Source organism: Entelurus aequoreus, linkage group LG03 (genome assembly GCF_033978785.1).
Source record: "Entelurus aequoreus isolate RoL-2023_Sb linkage group LG03, RoL_Eaeq_v1.1, whole genome shotgun sequence".
Classification (NCBI taxonomy): domain Eukaryota; kingdom Metazoa; phylum Chordata; class Actinopteri; order Syngnathiformes; family Syngnathidae; genus Entelurus; species Entelurus aequoreus.
Genome location: NC_084733.1, coordinates 13,762,379 through 13,779,185, shown reverse-complemented (window position 1 = coordinate 13,779,185; position 16,807 = coordinate 13,762,379). Strand labels below are relative to the sequence as shown.

At 38.5% G+C, this 16,807-nt stretch overlaps 1 protein-coding gene across 2 annotated transcripts in view; it reads left to right on the top strand.

Moving 5' to 3' along the window:
• Positions 1 to 16,807, top strand: part of LOC133645567 (transcription regulator protein BACH2-like) — a 59,459-nt gene that overhangs the window by 17,861 nt on the left and 24,791 nt on the right. The window contains exon 1 of one of the 2 annotated variants that reach the window (XM_062040408.1): positions 14,969 to 14,975. The exons of the other annotated variant lie outside the window; for it this stretch is intronic. The gene's annotated coding sequence lies outside the window, so the exon portion shown is untranslated. Of the gene's footprint in view, positions 1 to 14,968; positions 14,976 to 16,807 lie in introns of those variants that run through there. 2 annotated transcript variants of the gene reach the window in all.

Sequence of the window (16,807 nt, the reverse complement as noted above, 5' to 3'; positions counted from 1 at the left end):
CAGAGGCATTATTTAAGTTGCCGTTAAAAAGGTTCATTTAGCCTACTAATGTGTATTTATAAATAGTTGATTTATATAGGCTAGTAAGGTAAAACTTGTCAGGTACAAAACTTTACCTTACTAGCCTATATGAATCAACTATTTATAAATATTTAAGTTGCCCTTGCCAGTCACTCGTCCTGCTTTCGTTGGTTTTGCATCACAACTTGGACAAACTAAGTTTTTCATTATGCCATGTCCTAGCCCATGCAACGTCTACTCTCGGTGTTTTAGGCACGCATGTTTTTCGTTATTTTCTTGTCGTGTGTTTATTGGATGATTTATAAGAAATAAATCATTTCTTACCTTACGCCTGTCGTCCGGAGCTGTCCGTCTTTTTGCATTGGAAGAACAACCGCGCAGGAAGCGCACCCCTCACGTGACAGCAAGGGGGTCCATCGTCTGGCGGTGGTTTGGCTTCAAGTGGGAATATGTCGAACAGACAACCGTAATATGTCAAGTGTGGTGCGAAAGTGTTGTTACAAAAAGTACCATTGCTGCTAATATGTAGCATAATTTGAAAAGTCACCCGCTAGAGAATGAAGAGTGCTTACTCCACATGTCAACATCTCCGTTCTGTGCCACACCAACAAAATGCCGAGGCAACCATTTCCACATCTACACCGTATGAAAAAAATACTCCACGACATAAGGAGATAACGTCTGCAGGAACCTACCACATAGCAAAGGACGTACACAATTTTTTGATTTCCTATTATGCAGCTCATTTTTATTTGACACTTATTGAAATATCTTGTGTAACATCATGCACAAAAGTGCACTTTATTTGTTTTAAACTATTGTAGTGGCGTTCTGTACAAAAAGTGCACTTTAATTTAGTGTTGTTTTGATTTGTCATCTTAGTGACATCATGCACAAAAGTGCACTAATAGCTCGTTTTAAAATGTCTCTGACAATCTTGCACTTTCTGTTTTGGAAATGACATGAATGTTTGTGCCACAGCTTAATAACTGTTTAATAAATACACTTTTGCTAGATTGACTTAGTTCTGATTTCCCTCTCTGCATGAAAGTTTAAAATGAGCATACATTAATGCAGTATGAAGAAGAATGTTTGAATGTAGACACATAGAATCATCATACTGCTGTGATTATATGCATCAAGTGTTCATTCAAGGCTAAGGCAAAATATCGCGATATATATCGTGTATCGTGACATGGCCTAAAAATATTGAGATATTAAAAAAAGGCCATATCGCCCAGCCCTAATTCAAGCAGAAGCTTGTGGATGGCTACCAAAAGCGCCTTATTGCAGTGAAACTTGCCAAGGGACTTGTAAGCAAATATTAACATTGCTGTATGTATACTTTTGACCCAGCAGATTTGGTCACATTTTCAGTAGACCCATAATAAATTCATAAAAGAACCAAACTTCATGAATGTTTTTGTGACCAACAAGTACTGTATGTGCTCTAATCACTCTATCACAAAAAAATAAGAGTTGTAAAAATGATTGGAAACTCAAGACAGCCATGACATTATGTTCTTTACAAGTGTATGTAACCTTCTGAACGCGACTGTATGAGGTTTAGTGGGACAATGTACACCAAACCGAACAAAAAACGTGTCACAAAACCGATCCCAACCGTAGATTTTGTAAACCGTCCCCCGCCCCAAAATGTCCTTTTTCCATGTACCGAGACTAAATGTTGTCCTGAATTGCTTATTTTGTACAGTAGGTGAACACAAGGCTGTTTATCACTTTTTCTCTGATGAATGTGGAGCAAATCCTATCAGTTTTGTTGTACAATATGTGGGTGTTTACCAGCCCACGTGTGTACTCTCTGCTGCCTTGCAAGGGAGATGAAATAATCCTCTCAACACATCGTCTTCATGACTCATTTGGTAACTGGAAGCATTTTTTTTTCCCCACACACACGTGTTTAATGTCTTACCTTTTTTTTTGTAAATGTGTTCTACAGTTTCAAGCAGAGCACAAAGTGCAGGTTAGGTTAGGGTTGCAACGCTCCGGAGTACTTACATACGCAAGGTTTCTAATGCAGGACAGGAAGTACGATACATACACAAAATGAATCAGGTGTTTTTTTCAGAATAAAACACTCACTGTTTAAAAATAGCTTACTTGCTGGTGTTAAAAAGCACAAACATTTGGGAAAAAAAGACAAATCCAAGCAACTTCTTTAGTTCGATCTTCTATCTTTTTGTTGTTAAAGTTAAAAAGTACCAATGATTGTCACACACACACTAGGTGTGGTGAAATTTGTCCTCTGCATTTGACCCATCCCCTTGGGGAGCAGTGGGCAGCAGCGGCGCCGCGCCCGGGAATCATTTTGGTGATTTAACCCCCAATTCCAACCCTTGATGCTGAGTGCCAAGCAGGGAGGTAATGGGTCCCATTTTTATAGTCTTTGGTATTTGAATTCATAACAACATTTTCTGTACTTTTGTGTGTTTGTGTGGTATTAGAAGGTAATTGTTTAATAAAGACATATGTTTTATTACAAACCCTGTTTCCATATGAGTTGGGAAATTGTGTTAGATGTAAATATAAACGGAATACAATGATTTGCAAATCATTTTCAACCCATATTGAATTGAATATGCTACAAAGACAACATATTTGATGTTCAAACTGATAAACTTTTTTTTTTTTGCAAATAATCATTAACTTTAGAATTAGATGCCAGCAACACGGGACAAAAAAGTTGGGAAAGGTGGCAATAAATAATAATAAAGTTGAGGAATGCTCATCAAAGACTTATTTGGAACATCCCACAGGTGAACAGAAAAATTGGGAACAGGTGGGTGCCATGATTGGGTATAAAAGTATATTCCATGAAATGCTCAGTAATTCACAAACAAGGATGGGGCGAGGGTCACCACTTAGTCAACAAATGCGTGAGAAAATTGTTGAACAGTTTAAGAAAAACCTTTCTCAACCAGCTATTGCAAGGAATTTAGGGATTTCACCATCTACGGTCCGTAATATCATCAAAGGGTTCAGAGAATCTGGAGAAATCACTGCACATAAGCAGCTAAGCCCGTGACCTTCGATCCCTCAGGCTGTACTGCATCAACAAGCGACATCAGTGTGTAAAGGATATCACCACATGGGCTCAGGAACACTTCAGAAACCCACTTTCAGTAACTACAGTTGGTCGCTACATCTGTAAGTGCAAGTTAAAACTCTCCTATGCAAGGCGAAAACCGATTATCAACAACACCCAGAAACGCCGTCAGCTTCGCTGGGCCTGAGCTCATCTAAGATGGACTGATACAAAGTGGAAAAGTGTTCTGTGGTCTGACGAGTCCACATTTCAAATTGTTTTTGGAAACTGTGGACGTCGTGTCCTCCGGACCAAAGAGGAAAGGAACCATCCGGATTGTTATAGGCGTAAAGTTGAAAAGCCAGCATTTGTGATGGTATGGGGGTGTATTAGTGCCCAAGACATGGGTAACTTACACATCTGTGAAGGCGCCATTAATGCTGAAAGGTACATACCGGTTTTGGAGCAACATATGTTGCCATCCAAGCAACGTTACCATGGACGCCCCTGCTTATTTCAGCAAGACAATGCCAAGCCACGTGTTACATCAACGTGGCTTCATAGTAAAAGAGTGCGGGTACTAGACTGGTCTGCCTGTAGTCCAGACCTGTCTCTCATTGAAAATGTGTGGCGCTTTATGAAGCCTAAAATACCACAACGGAGACCCCCGGACTGTTGAACAACTTAAGCTGTACATCAAGCAAGAATGGGAAAGAATTCCACCTGAGAAGCTTAAAAAATGTGTCTCCTCAGTTCCCAAACGTTTACTGAGTGTTGTTAAAAGGAAAGGCCATGTAACACAGTGGTGAACATGCCCTTTCCTAACTACTTTGGCACGGGTTGCAGCCATGAAATTCTAAGTTAATTATTATTTGCCAAAAAAAAAAAATGTTTATGAGTTTGAACATCAAATATCTTGTCTTTGTAGTGCATTCAATTGAATATGGGTTGAAAAGGATTTGCAAATCATTGTATTCCGTTTATATTTACATCTAACACAATTTCCCAACTCATATGGAAACGAGGTTTGTAAGCTGGACTGATGCAAAGTGGAAAAGTGTTCTGTGGTCTGACGAGTCCACATTTCAAATTGTTTTTGAAAACTGTAGACGTCGTGTCCTCCGGACCAAAGAGGAAAAGAACCATCCGGATTGTTATCGGCGCAAAGTTCAAAAGCCAGCAACTGTAATTAAAAAAAATAGACTGTATTACTAACCGTCTGGAATTTTATCGTGAATTATCATTATACCGTTTATTGTTACATCCCTAATCCATTAACGAGTAAAAAGTCAAGGGCGGGCACGGCATGTTGTTGCCACAGATGCTGGTCAATTTTTTAGGGCATTACGGCAAATGACGAGGGTGGTTGAATGGTTAAATGCGAGCCCTGCACGCCACAGTTTGAGAATCACTGGTCCCTGCAATATATATCGATATCGTTTTATCGCCTAGCCCTAACATCTTGTAATTTTACGCATCCGTAAAGCACTGTAAATGACACACTGTGCTCTATAAATAAACCTGCCTTGACTACTCGTCACTAAAATAATGGATAGCTGCAGCCCTCGTGGATATTCTCTCTTTGGATTTCTTTTCCCAACTAGGTCATGCTACCTAAGTAGTGCTAAAAAAAAAAAAAAAAAAAGTCTCGATTCCTTATGTATGATTCTTGATTCATCCCGAAATGTACTCCGGCACACAAGAGTGCATGCATTCATTCACTCGCTCACATGTTTACCGCCGTACGTCGCACCCGTGCATTCCTTCATCCACATGTTGAGCACCAGCACTGAATAAAACATGGCAAATATATCATGAGAATAAGACATAATCAGGCCAGATGAGATGCAGGAAAGTAGGACATGTAAAAAACCAGAACACCCAACTACCCCTCACCCACACGCTGGGTGAGTTATTAGTGTTTATTCATTCATTCATATTTGTGTCCTGTCTTCTGCTTATGGGTGTTCCTGTGATAAATACAATTTGTGTGCCTTTGTGGCCACGTTGGCACGTTTTTCCACGTCTCTAAGGTTGAATGATAGGCTGCCGGGAGACCAGCAGGCCAAATTAGTGACGGACAGTCTCCACCAAAGGGAAACTGGCACGACCTAGAGGGAGTTCCTACTGCTCTGCTTTCGTCGAAACCTCGGCCTGTTAAATGATAGCCTTTCCAAACGTCGTACTAACACAAACATGCACACACACACACAGTATTTCACACTAATGACACCTGCCGTGACAACCAGACCAACTAGATAAGTCTGTTTTGCGGCCTAAAGTGCCTAAATTCCAGGCAGTTGCGGCAAAAGTTGCAATGTTTCGAGGCCTGCTTTTGTTTCCCATAGAGCACAGGCGTCAAACTCAAGGCCCGCCACATTTTTTTTGTCCATATTTAAAACACTAACTAAAGGTCTACAGCACAATTGTCAAAGTCAAGGTCCAGGGGCCAGATCTGGCCCTCCACATCATTTAATGTGGTCCGTCACATCAGTTTATGTGGTCCACCACATCATCATCATTTTCATCATTTCTTTTCATTCCTTTCATGAAAATGCATATATACAAGCCATATACAGTTGACACTTTTTTTTTTTTTTTTGTATGTTATACATTTCCATGATCAGAAAGGAGCAGATGGAAGAATGATATTCTTATATTTATCTGCCCCCTTTTTAACACATTATTTTAGATGACTTTATCACTGTTCCCTCCACCAACACCCGAACTCCAAAATACATTGAATTTTCGTTTGAGCATTTTCAAAATTACACGTCCAATCAAAAACAAAAATCAGTTTGATATAATTCCAGTTGTCTCTTTTTGTAACTCTTTTTAAATTCAAAGATAGTCTTGCAACTTTTTAAGTCTTTGTCTAGAGCAGGGGTCACCACCCTTTTTGAAACCAAGAGCTACTTCTTGGGTACTGATTAATGCGAAGGGCTACCAGTTTGATACACACTTAAATAAATTGCCAGAAATAGCCAATTTGCTCAATTTACCTTTAACTCTATGTTATTATTAATAATTAATAATATTTATCTTTGTGGAAACGCTGATCATCTTAATGATTTCTCACAATAAATATATATAGAAACAGATAAATATCAATATGCAACACTTTATATTTATATTTTCTCTAAGTGCACATTTTTCAAATTGAACATTTTCAAATGATCGCTTCTAAGACAGTCTTGTGAAATCACAATATCCCATTTTAACTAGCTAGCCACTAACATTTTTTAACAAATCATGAATTACTTTGCACCATGTTTGTACAAATAATAACTCATGTAAAATACAAAAGTCAACTCTCAAATTTTTAAATAAATCATGTCACACTTTGAATTGGACACCAAATCTGTTATCTGTTTCTTTGTCAGTTAGTGAAGACCAAGTCTTTCAAATATTTTCTTGGATTTTCAAATTCTATTTGAGTTTTGTCTCTCTTAGAATTAAAAATGTCGAGCAAAGCGAGACCAGCTTGCTAGTAAATAAATAACAATTAAAAAAATAGAGGCAGCTCACTGGTAAGTGCTGCTATTTGAGCTATTTTTAGAACAGGCCAGAGGGCTACTCATCTGGTCCTTACGGGCTACCTGGTGCCCGCGGGCACCGCGTTGGTGACCCCTGGTCTAGAGAATTCCATGCTTTCACACCAGCAACAGACAAGCACATTTGCTTCAAATTTGTTCGCACTCTTGGATGTTTAAAATCATACGGCCTTCTGTGGTTCTCATCTTCAGACGTGAACACAAATAACTTTTGTAAGTCCTTCGGAAGAACTTTGTTTATAGCTTTGAACATCACTAATAGAGTATGCAACTCTACAATGTTTTTTAGTTTTAATAATCCAGACCTAAAGAGTGGATTTGTGTGGTCTCTGTATCCTACTGTAAAAATGATACGAATCGCTCTTTTCTGTGAAAGAAATAAAGGCATTATGTTGCTGTGATATGTATTTCCCCATATTTCTGCACAGTAATTGAAATAAGGTAGAATAATTGAGCAATATAACATTCTCATTGTATTATACGGGAAACTGTATTTAAAGGCCTACTAAAATGAATTTTTTTTATTTAAACGGGAATAGCCGATCCATTCTATGTGTCATACTTGGTCATTTCGCGATATTGCCATATTTTTGCTGAAAGGATTTAGTAGAGAAAATCGCTGATAAAGTTCGCAACTTTTGCTCGCTGATAAAAAAAAGCCTTGCCTGTACCGGAAGTAGCGTGACGTCACAAGCGGTAGTGCTGCTCACAATTCCCCGTTGTTTACAATGGAGCGAGAGAGATTCGGACCAAGAAAATGACGATTACCCCATTAATTTGAGCGAGGATGAAAGATTCGTAGATGAGGAACGTTACAGTGAAGGACTTGAGAGGCAGTGATGGACGTATCTTTTTTCGCTCTGACCGTAACTTAGGTACAAGCTGGCTCATTGGATTCCACACTCTCTCCTTTTTCTATTGTGTATCACAGATTTGTATTTTAAACCATCTCAGATACTATATCCTCTTGAAAATGAGAGTCGAGAACGCGAAATGGACATTCACAGTGACTGAACATGTAAATACACGATTAAGAATTCAGCTTTGCGAAGCTAAAAAAATAGAAGCTAACCTAGCTACGTAGCCATCGTGATAGCAGCAGTCTCAAATGCAGATAGAAACTAAATTTAAAAAAAACCTGACTGGATGGATAGACAGAAGATCAATAATACTATTAAACCATGAACATGTAAATACATGATTAATAATATTCCGCTTGGCGAAGCTAAAAAAACAGAAGCTAACCTAGCTGCGTAGCCAACGTGATAGCGTCAGTCTCAAATGCAGATAGAAACTAAATAAATAAAAACCCTGACTGGATGGATAGACAGAAGATCAATAATACTATTAAACCATGAACATGTAAATACACGATTAATAATATTCCGCTTGGCGAAGCTAAAAAAACAGAAGCTAACCTAGCTACGTAGCTAACTTAGATGCGGCGGCGGGCGTTGTACGCTTTTGACGACACCCCGGCCGCCATCAGAGTCGGCAAGAAACATTTCCCCAAAGTTACGTACGTCACATGCACATATCGACACGCACGTACGGGCAAGCGATCAAATGTTTAGAAGCCAAAGCTAGACTCACCGTAGTGCGTCTGTTATCCTGCTCAAAACACAACACAACCTCCTGGTGTTGGTGTTGCTGTAGTCCGCCGCTCCACCAATCGCACCTACAACTTTCTTGTTTGCAGTTTCCATTGTCCATTAAACAAATTGCTCAATCGCTTTATTAACAAGCGGTAACTGGTTGTAGTTCAAAAAGTAACGCACACACATACACGAGCTGCTGTTAGCCAAAACTCACGCTCACACACACTGAAGTTCTCCGCCAACTCACTCGCGCATGCGCGTTCCCCAAACCCTTAAAGACACAGTACACTAATGCAAATATCACAGATATTACAGTATTGTACTTAGCCGCTAAGACACCGATTGATCCCACCTACAACGTTCTTCTTTGCAGTCTCCATTGTTCATTAAACAAATTGCAAAAGATTCACCAACACAGATGTCCAGAATACTGTGGAATTTTGTCGAAGAAAACAAGAGGCTTTTCTATTGGGTCCGATGGGGTCCAACCACTTCCGTTGCTTTTGTGACGTCACGCGTATAAATCATATCCAAAGGAGTTTTTCAACTGGAAGTGAGGCAGGAATTTTAAAATTGCACTTTATAAGTTAACCCGGCCGTATTGGCATGTGTTGCAATGTTAAGATTTCATCATTGATATATAAACTATCAGACTGCGTGGTTGGTAGTAGTGGGTTTCAGTAGGCCTTTAACCTTGTTCAAAATATATAAGCTTTTAGATACCTGATTTTTCACATGCAGTATATGAGCTTTCCATGTCAACTTTTCATCCTAGATGACCCCAAGAAATCTGAATTCAGACACCTTCTCAATTTTCACATTGTTTATGGATAATCTAACTTCTATCTTTCTTTTATTACTGAATACCATGAATTTTGTCTTTTCCAGGTTTAAAGATAATTTATTTACATCAAACCACAATTTTAGTTTAACCATTTCCTCTTCAATATTATCGGCTAAGATTTTCAAGTCATCTCCTGAACAGTATAAACTTGTATCGTCTGCGAATAATACGTATTGTAAAATTTTCGAAACCTCACAAATATCATTTATATATAAAATAAAAAGTTTGGGTCCTAAAATCGAACCTTGTGGAATTCCACATTCAATATTCATACATTCTGACCTATGATCATCGATCTCAACATATTGCTGTCGTTGTTGTAAATAGCTGGTTAACCAGTCCAGTGCAACTCCTCTAACTCCATAAGTATATCATTTAGAAATGAGAATTTGATGATCTATAGCAGGGGTCACCAACGTGGTGCCCGCGGGCACCAGGTAGCCCGTAAGGACCAGATGAGTAGCCCGCAGGCCTGTTCTAAAAATAGCTCAAATAGCAGCACTTACCAGTGAGCTGCATCTATTTTTTTAATTTTATTTATTTACTAGCAAGCTGGTCTCGCTTTGCCCAACATTTTTAATTCTAAGAGAGACAAAACTCAAATACAATTTGAAAATCCAAGAAAATATGTTAAAGACTTGGTCTTCACTTGTTTAAATAAATTCATTAATTTTTTTACTTTGCTTCTTATAACTTTCAGAAAGACAATTTTAGAGAAAAAATACAACCTTAAAAATGATTTTAGGATTTTTAAACACATATACCTTTTTACCTTTTAAATTCCTTCCTCTTCTTTCCTGACAATTTAAATCAATGTTCAAGTAAATTTATTTTTTTTATTGTAAAGAATAATAAATACATTTTAATTTAATTCTTCATTTTAGCTTCTGTTTTTTCGACGAAGAATATTTGTGAAATATTTCTTCAAACGTATTATGATTAAAATTCAAAAAAATTATTCTGGCAAATCTATAAAATCTGTAGAATCAAATGTAAATCTTATTTCAAAGTCTTTTGAATTTATTTTAAAATGTTTGTTCTGGAAAATCTAGAAGAATTAATGATTTGTCTTTGTTAGAAATATAGCTTGGTCCAATTTGTTATATATTCTAACAAAGTGTAGATTGGATTTTAACCTATTTAAAACATGTCCTCAAAATTCTAAAATTAATCTTAATCAGGAAAAATTACTAATGATGTTCCATAAATTCTTTTTTTAAGTTTTTCTCTTCTTTTTTTCGGTTGAATTTTGAATTTTAAAGAGTCGAAATTTAATTGTAATTTTTTTCGTGGTTTCTCCTCTTTTAAACCGTTCAATTAAGTGTAAATATCATTAATTATTAATAATAACTTAGAGTTAAAGGTAAATTGAGCAAATTGGCTATTTCTGGCAATTTATTTAAGTGTGTATCAAACTGGTAGCCCTTCGCATTAATCACTACCCAAGAAGTAGCTCTTGGTTTCAAAAAGGTTGGTGACCCCTGATCTATAGTGTCAAATGCCTTCTTTAAATCAATGAACACTCCTATTGTGTTTTTTTTTTTTGATCAAGTGCAGTTGTAATCTCTTCAATAATGTTCATGATGGCAGTTTATGTGGTTCACCACATCATTTGAAGTCATACTACAAAACCCAAAACCAGTGAAGATGGCACGTTGTGTAAATGGTAAATAAAAACAGAATACAATGATTTGCAAATCCTTTTCAACTTATATTCAATTGAATAGACTGCAAACTAGACAAGATATTTAATGTTCGAACTGAGAAACTAAATTTTTTCGGCAAATAATCATTAACTTAGAATTTAATGGCAGCAACACGTTGCAAAAAAGTTGGCACAGGGGCATTTTTACCACTGTGTTACATGGCCTTTCCTTTTAACAACACTCAGTAAACGTTTGGGAACGGAGGAGACCAATTTTTGAAGCTTTTCAGGTGGAATTCTTTCCCATTCTTGCTTGTTGTTCAACAGTCCGGGGGTCTCCGTTGTGGTATTTTAGGCTTCATATTGCACCACACATTTTCATTGGGAAACAGGTCTGGACTACAGGCAGGCCAGTCTAGTACCCGCACTCTTTTACTACGAAGCCACGTTGTTGTAACACGTGGCTTGGCATTGTCTTGCTGAAATAAGCAGGGGCGCCCATTATAACGTTGCTTGGATGGCAACATATGTTGCTCCAAAACCTGTATGTACCTTTCAGCATTAATGGTGCCTTCACAGATGTGTAAGTTACCCATATCTTGGGTACTAATACACCCCCATACCATCACAGATACTGGCTTTTCAACTTTGCGCCTATAACCGTCCGGATGGTTCTTTTCCTCTTTGGTCCGAAATGTGGACTCGTCAGACCACAGAACACTTTTACACCTTGCATCAGTCTATCTTAGATGAGCCCGGGCCCAGCGAAGCCGGCGGCGTTTTTGGGTGTTGTTGATAAATGGCTTTCGCTTTGCTTAGTAGAGTTTTCACTTGCACTTACAGATGTAGCGACCAACAGTAGTTACTGACAGTGGTTTTCTGAATTGTTCCTGAGCCCATGTGGTGATATCCTTTACACACTGATGTCGCTTTTTGATGCAGTACCGCCTGAGGGATCCAAGGTCATGGGCATTCAATGTTACGTGCAGTGATTTCTCCAGATTCTCTGACTGAACCTTTTGATGATATTACAGACCTTAAATAGTGAAACCCCTAAATCCCTTGCTATAGCTCGTTGAGAAATGTTGTTCTTAAACTGTTCGGCAATTTGCTCACACATTTTTTCACAAAGTGGTGACCTTCGCCCAATCCTTGTTTGTGAATGACTGAGCATTTCATGGAAGCTGCTTTTATACCCAATAATGGCACCCACCTGTTCCCAATTAGCCTGTTCACCGGTGGGATGTTCCAAATAAGTGTTTGATGAGCATTCCTCAACTTTCTCAGTCTTTTTTTGCCATTTGTGCCAGCTTTTTTTAAACATGTTGCAGGCATCAAATTGCAAATGAGCTAATATTTGCAAAAAATAACAACGTTTTCCAGCTTGAACGTAAAATATCTTGTCTTTGCAGTCTATTCAACTGAATGTATGTTAATCATTGTATTCTGTTTTTATTTACAATTTCCACAACGTGCCAACTTCACTGGTTTTGGGGTTTGTATGATTGTGAAACTCAAAATCAGATCTGGCCCGCCCCTTCATTTAATGTGGCTTGCAAAAGCTTTGAAAAAATATGCTTCAATAAATTACCAAATCTTTTCTTGCCAAATGTATTTGTTCTTTGCATTTTGACAGGAAAAAAAATACACGTATTGCATGCAATAGTTTTTAAACTTTAATATTATCTAATAATGCAACAAATATAATACTATCAAACTTTTTGTTGGTTAAAATATAATAATAATAATAGTTGCTTGACCTATAATTTCAAAACAAGTTATCCAGCAAATTGTAAAAATTATAATACATTTTACAGTAAAAAAACTGACACCTCGGAGTTTTACTGTAAAAAAAACTATTTACAGTAAAATGCTGTAAAAGTTACCATAGATATTCCTATAAAAGTATGGCGACTGAGCTGCCAGTGTTTTGCTGTGTCTGTAAAAAATATATAATAATCAAATGCATAGGTAATTGTATTATAATATCAGGAGCTGAATGAATCCTTATACATTTATATTCATAAATTATTCATTGTAATAAGAGCAGCTACAACTGCAATATGGCCCTCATCGAAGACCGGTTTGACACCCATGCCAGGAGCATACCGGTATTTAAGACGCACCCACCAAATTTTAGAAGCATGGTAAATGGGTTATACTTGTATAGCGCTTTTCTACCTTCAAGGTACTCAAAGCGCTTTGACACTATTTCCACATTCACCCATTCACACACACATTCACACACTGATGGCGGGAGCTGCCATGCAAGGCGCTAACCACCACCCATCAGGAGCAAGGGTGAAGTGTCTTGCTCAAGGACACACCGAACGTGACTAGGATGGTAGAAGGTGGGGATTGAACCAGGAACCCTCAGGTTGCTGGCACGGCCACTCTCCCAACCCGCGCCACTCCGTCCGTATCAGAAAAAATATTTGACATACAGTGGGGCAAAAAAGTATTTAGTCAGCCACCCATTGACAATCAATGGGTGGCTGACTAAATACTTTTTTGGCCAACTGTACATTAGCCGCAGTTATTGAAGTGAGAAAATGTGTTAAAAAAATTATGCAAGTACTTACCTTTGTTACCTGGCGCTATCTGGCTAGCGTGCTAACTGTTAGCATTACTTACCAAAATTGCTCTTTCAAGGTTCTAATTGATAGATAGATAGATAGATAGATAGATAGATAGATAGATAGATAGGTAGGTCTTTATTGTCATTGCACAGGTACAACAAAACTTTGTTTTCAGCACAAACCCGTTCAAGATTAGACAAACAAACAGTGTACAGCATGAGTGTCAAACTCTGGCCCGCGGGCCAAATTTGGCCCGTCGTGTAATTTCACTTGGCCCTTGAGGCGATATCAAATTAATACTAAAGCTGGCCCGCCGATCCTCCCGGAAGTCTTCCAAACGCCAGCCAGCCAGCCCAACAAGTGCTGGCCCAGTCACATAACATGTGCGGCTTCTGCACGCACACACATTAGAATGCAACGCATACTTCATCAACAGCGATACAAGTTACATTGAGGGTAGCCGAATAAAAAACGTTAACACTGTTAGAAATATACGCCACACTGTGAATCCACACCAAACCAGAACCCTTTGCAGCACTAACTCTTCCGGAACGCTACAAGGTGTGTGTGGGGGGGGGGGGGTTTGGTGGTAGCGGGGGTGTATTTTGTAGCGTCCCGGAAGAGTTAGTGCTGCAAAGGATTCTGGGTATTTGTTCTGTTGACTGGACTCCTAAAGGGGCCCAGTCTGGAGTGGGAAAAAACCTCCATAGCAAAGCACATATACATATTACAACGTCCATCTCGAGATATCAGGCAACAAAGGGAAGGGACTGCGGGGTAATGGTGGTAGGCCGCAGCTCACCCCTATGCGTCGAGGGCGTTGGGTTGGAGGGGCGGGGATGGGGGTGTGTATGTGTGGTGTATATTTTTGTGGATGCATGTTGTTTGTGTGTAAGCCTACAGCAGGGGTGTCCAAACTTTTTCCACTGAGGGCCGCACACGGAAAAATTAACGCATGCGGGGGCCATTTTGATAGTTTTCATTTTCAAATCATAACAAAATTTATGGATTTTGGTTTTTTTTTCCATTTTGGGCTCCCGGGGACCATAAAGGGTCTAAGTCATTAAAATGTTAAAAACAAGTCAAATTATTTTTTTATTTTTTTTATTTAACGCTTACAGTAAATCTCTACAGTATATCAACTTTAGGTTGATATCAAATTTGAAAAACCAAAAAGGTTTTATGCCTTTTCTGTCAAGACAACTTTGTTTTTTATAATAAAACTGAAATATGCAGTATTTCCCCCACTGCCCAAAACATTCAGAAAGCAATGTTTGATGTGAAGTAATTAGAGCAGGGGTCGGCAACCCGCGGCTCTAGAGCCGCATGCGGCTCTTTAGCGCCGCCCTAGTGGCTCTCTGAAGCTTTTTCAAAAATGTATGAAAAATAAAAAAAGATGAGGGGAAAAAAATAATACTTTTTGTATTAATATGGTTTCTGTAGGAGGACAAACATGACACAAACCTCCCTAATTGTTATAAAGCACACTGTTTGTATTAAACATGCTTCACTGATTCGAGTATTTGGCGAGCGCCGTTTTGTCCTACTAATTTTGGCGGTCCTTGAACTCACCTTAGTTTGTTTCCATGTATAACTTTCTCCGACTTTCTAGGACGTGTTTTATGCCACTTCTTTTTCTGTCTCATTTTGTCCACCAAACTTTTAACGTTGTGCGTGAATACACAAAGGTGAGTTTTGTTGATGTTATTGACTTGTGTGGAGTGCTAATCAAACATATTTGGCCACTGCATGACTGTAAGCTAATCGATGCTAACATGCTATTTAGGCTAGCTATATATACATATTGCATCATTATGCCTCATTCGTAGCTATATTTGAGCTCATTTAATTTCCTTTAAGTCATCTCAATTCAATGTATATCTCATGACACGTACACTATCTGTATGTAATATGGTTTCTAATTTGTTGCGGCTCCAGACAGATTTGTTTTTGTATTTTGGTCCAATATGGCTCTTTCAACATTTTGGGTTGCCGACCCCTGAATTAGAGCCTTAAAAATATCAATAATGCAAGACACCATTGATATTAATTCATTGTTATTTTTGAGTAACCACAGTGAAAAGATAAATAAAATCCCATTAAATATATTTAGGATGCAAAAGGTGCCCCACTCATAAAGTGATACATTTGTATTAGTTTTTTTTTACTTTCAACATTTAAGTTACGAGATCAACTTCAGATATATCTGTCGATTTTACGTTTAAACTATTATTTTGTTTGTTTTATGCTCTTTTGTCAAAGAAAATGTCGATGTTTTTGTATGGCAACCACACAATATATGCAATATTTTCCACATAAAACATTTTAAAGTGAAATATTTTAAATAATTGGAGCCTTGAATAGGTCAATAATTCATTATAACATTGATTTTTTTTTTTTTTAAGCAATGGCAAAAAAAGAAAAATAAAGAGACAAAAGAAGAAAAAAAAACAGCCTGCATGGCAGCTTTGTGTCAACATTGCAACTTTTTCTAGTTAGATTTCACCTCATTCCACTTTTTGTAATGTTTATTTTCGGAATAGCATTTCCAGAATGTGTGGCGGGCCGGTAAACAATTAGCTGCGGGCAGCAAATGGCCACCGGGCCGCAATTTTGACACCCCTGGCCTACAGTGTGTCTCTGTTCCGCGGCCTTGATCTTGTGCAGCCGATAGTCAGTCCAAAGTCAACAACAACAGGTGTGTGTCCATGAGAGACAAGAAGGGAGTTTGTTGTGTCTTCGCCGCCCTGTCCTTCGGGAGAGTCTCGAAGCCAGGGAAACAATCCAAGTTAGAATGTTTTGTATACGAGTGAAAATAAAAATTTGCTTTTCACTCTAAATTGTCTACGACTGGTCCTCAAAAATCGCCGTTAGAACGTGCTTGGCTTCATGCGGTCAGATGCGAATAATAATTTGGGTGTGATATCTGATGAAGATATGGTCTGAGGGTGAAATAATCCTCAAGGGTATTATTTTCAGTTGGTTGGCCACAGGGTGTAAAGGCAGTGTAGTACATTTCAGGAGCCTGTTCGAAAGCCATGAATCAGCAGAAAGCTGCCCCTTTACTACCCACTAACACACACACACATCCAAGGGTGGATGAGACTGACAGACTGCACGGTCAGCAGTCTGCATGGCTCTTTATGTGCAGCAGCAGGGAAAGGAAACACAAGAAAAGTGTTGGGATGGATCAATGCGGATGGCTGCGTTACATTGATGATACAAGATGAGTTTCTTTGTGCTGCACTGACTATAAAACAGCCGTCATGTTTGTCGATATCAACTGTTTGCACTCGCGGACGCAGCGAACTGCACAGCGTGGAATTACTCGCCAACGAGGAGCGCCGCATTCTTGTTTTGCGCTGGTGCGGATCATGACACAAACGATAACGTCGGTTGTTTGCGTCAAGCATTGGCCAGTTAGGATGATAAAACTACTGTTATATAATTTAACTCATATTTAACCGTGTAATGTAGTACAAATATCTTACAGTAATAAAAATTTTTCAGTACAGGTAAT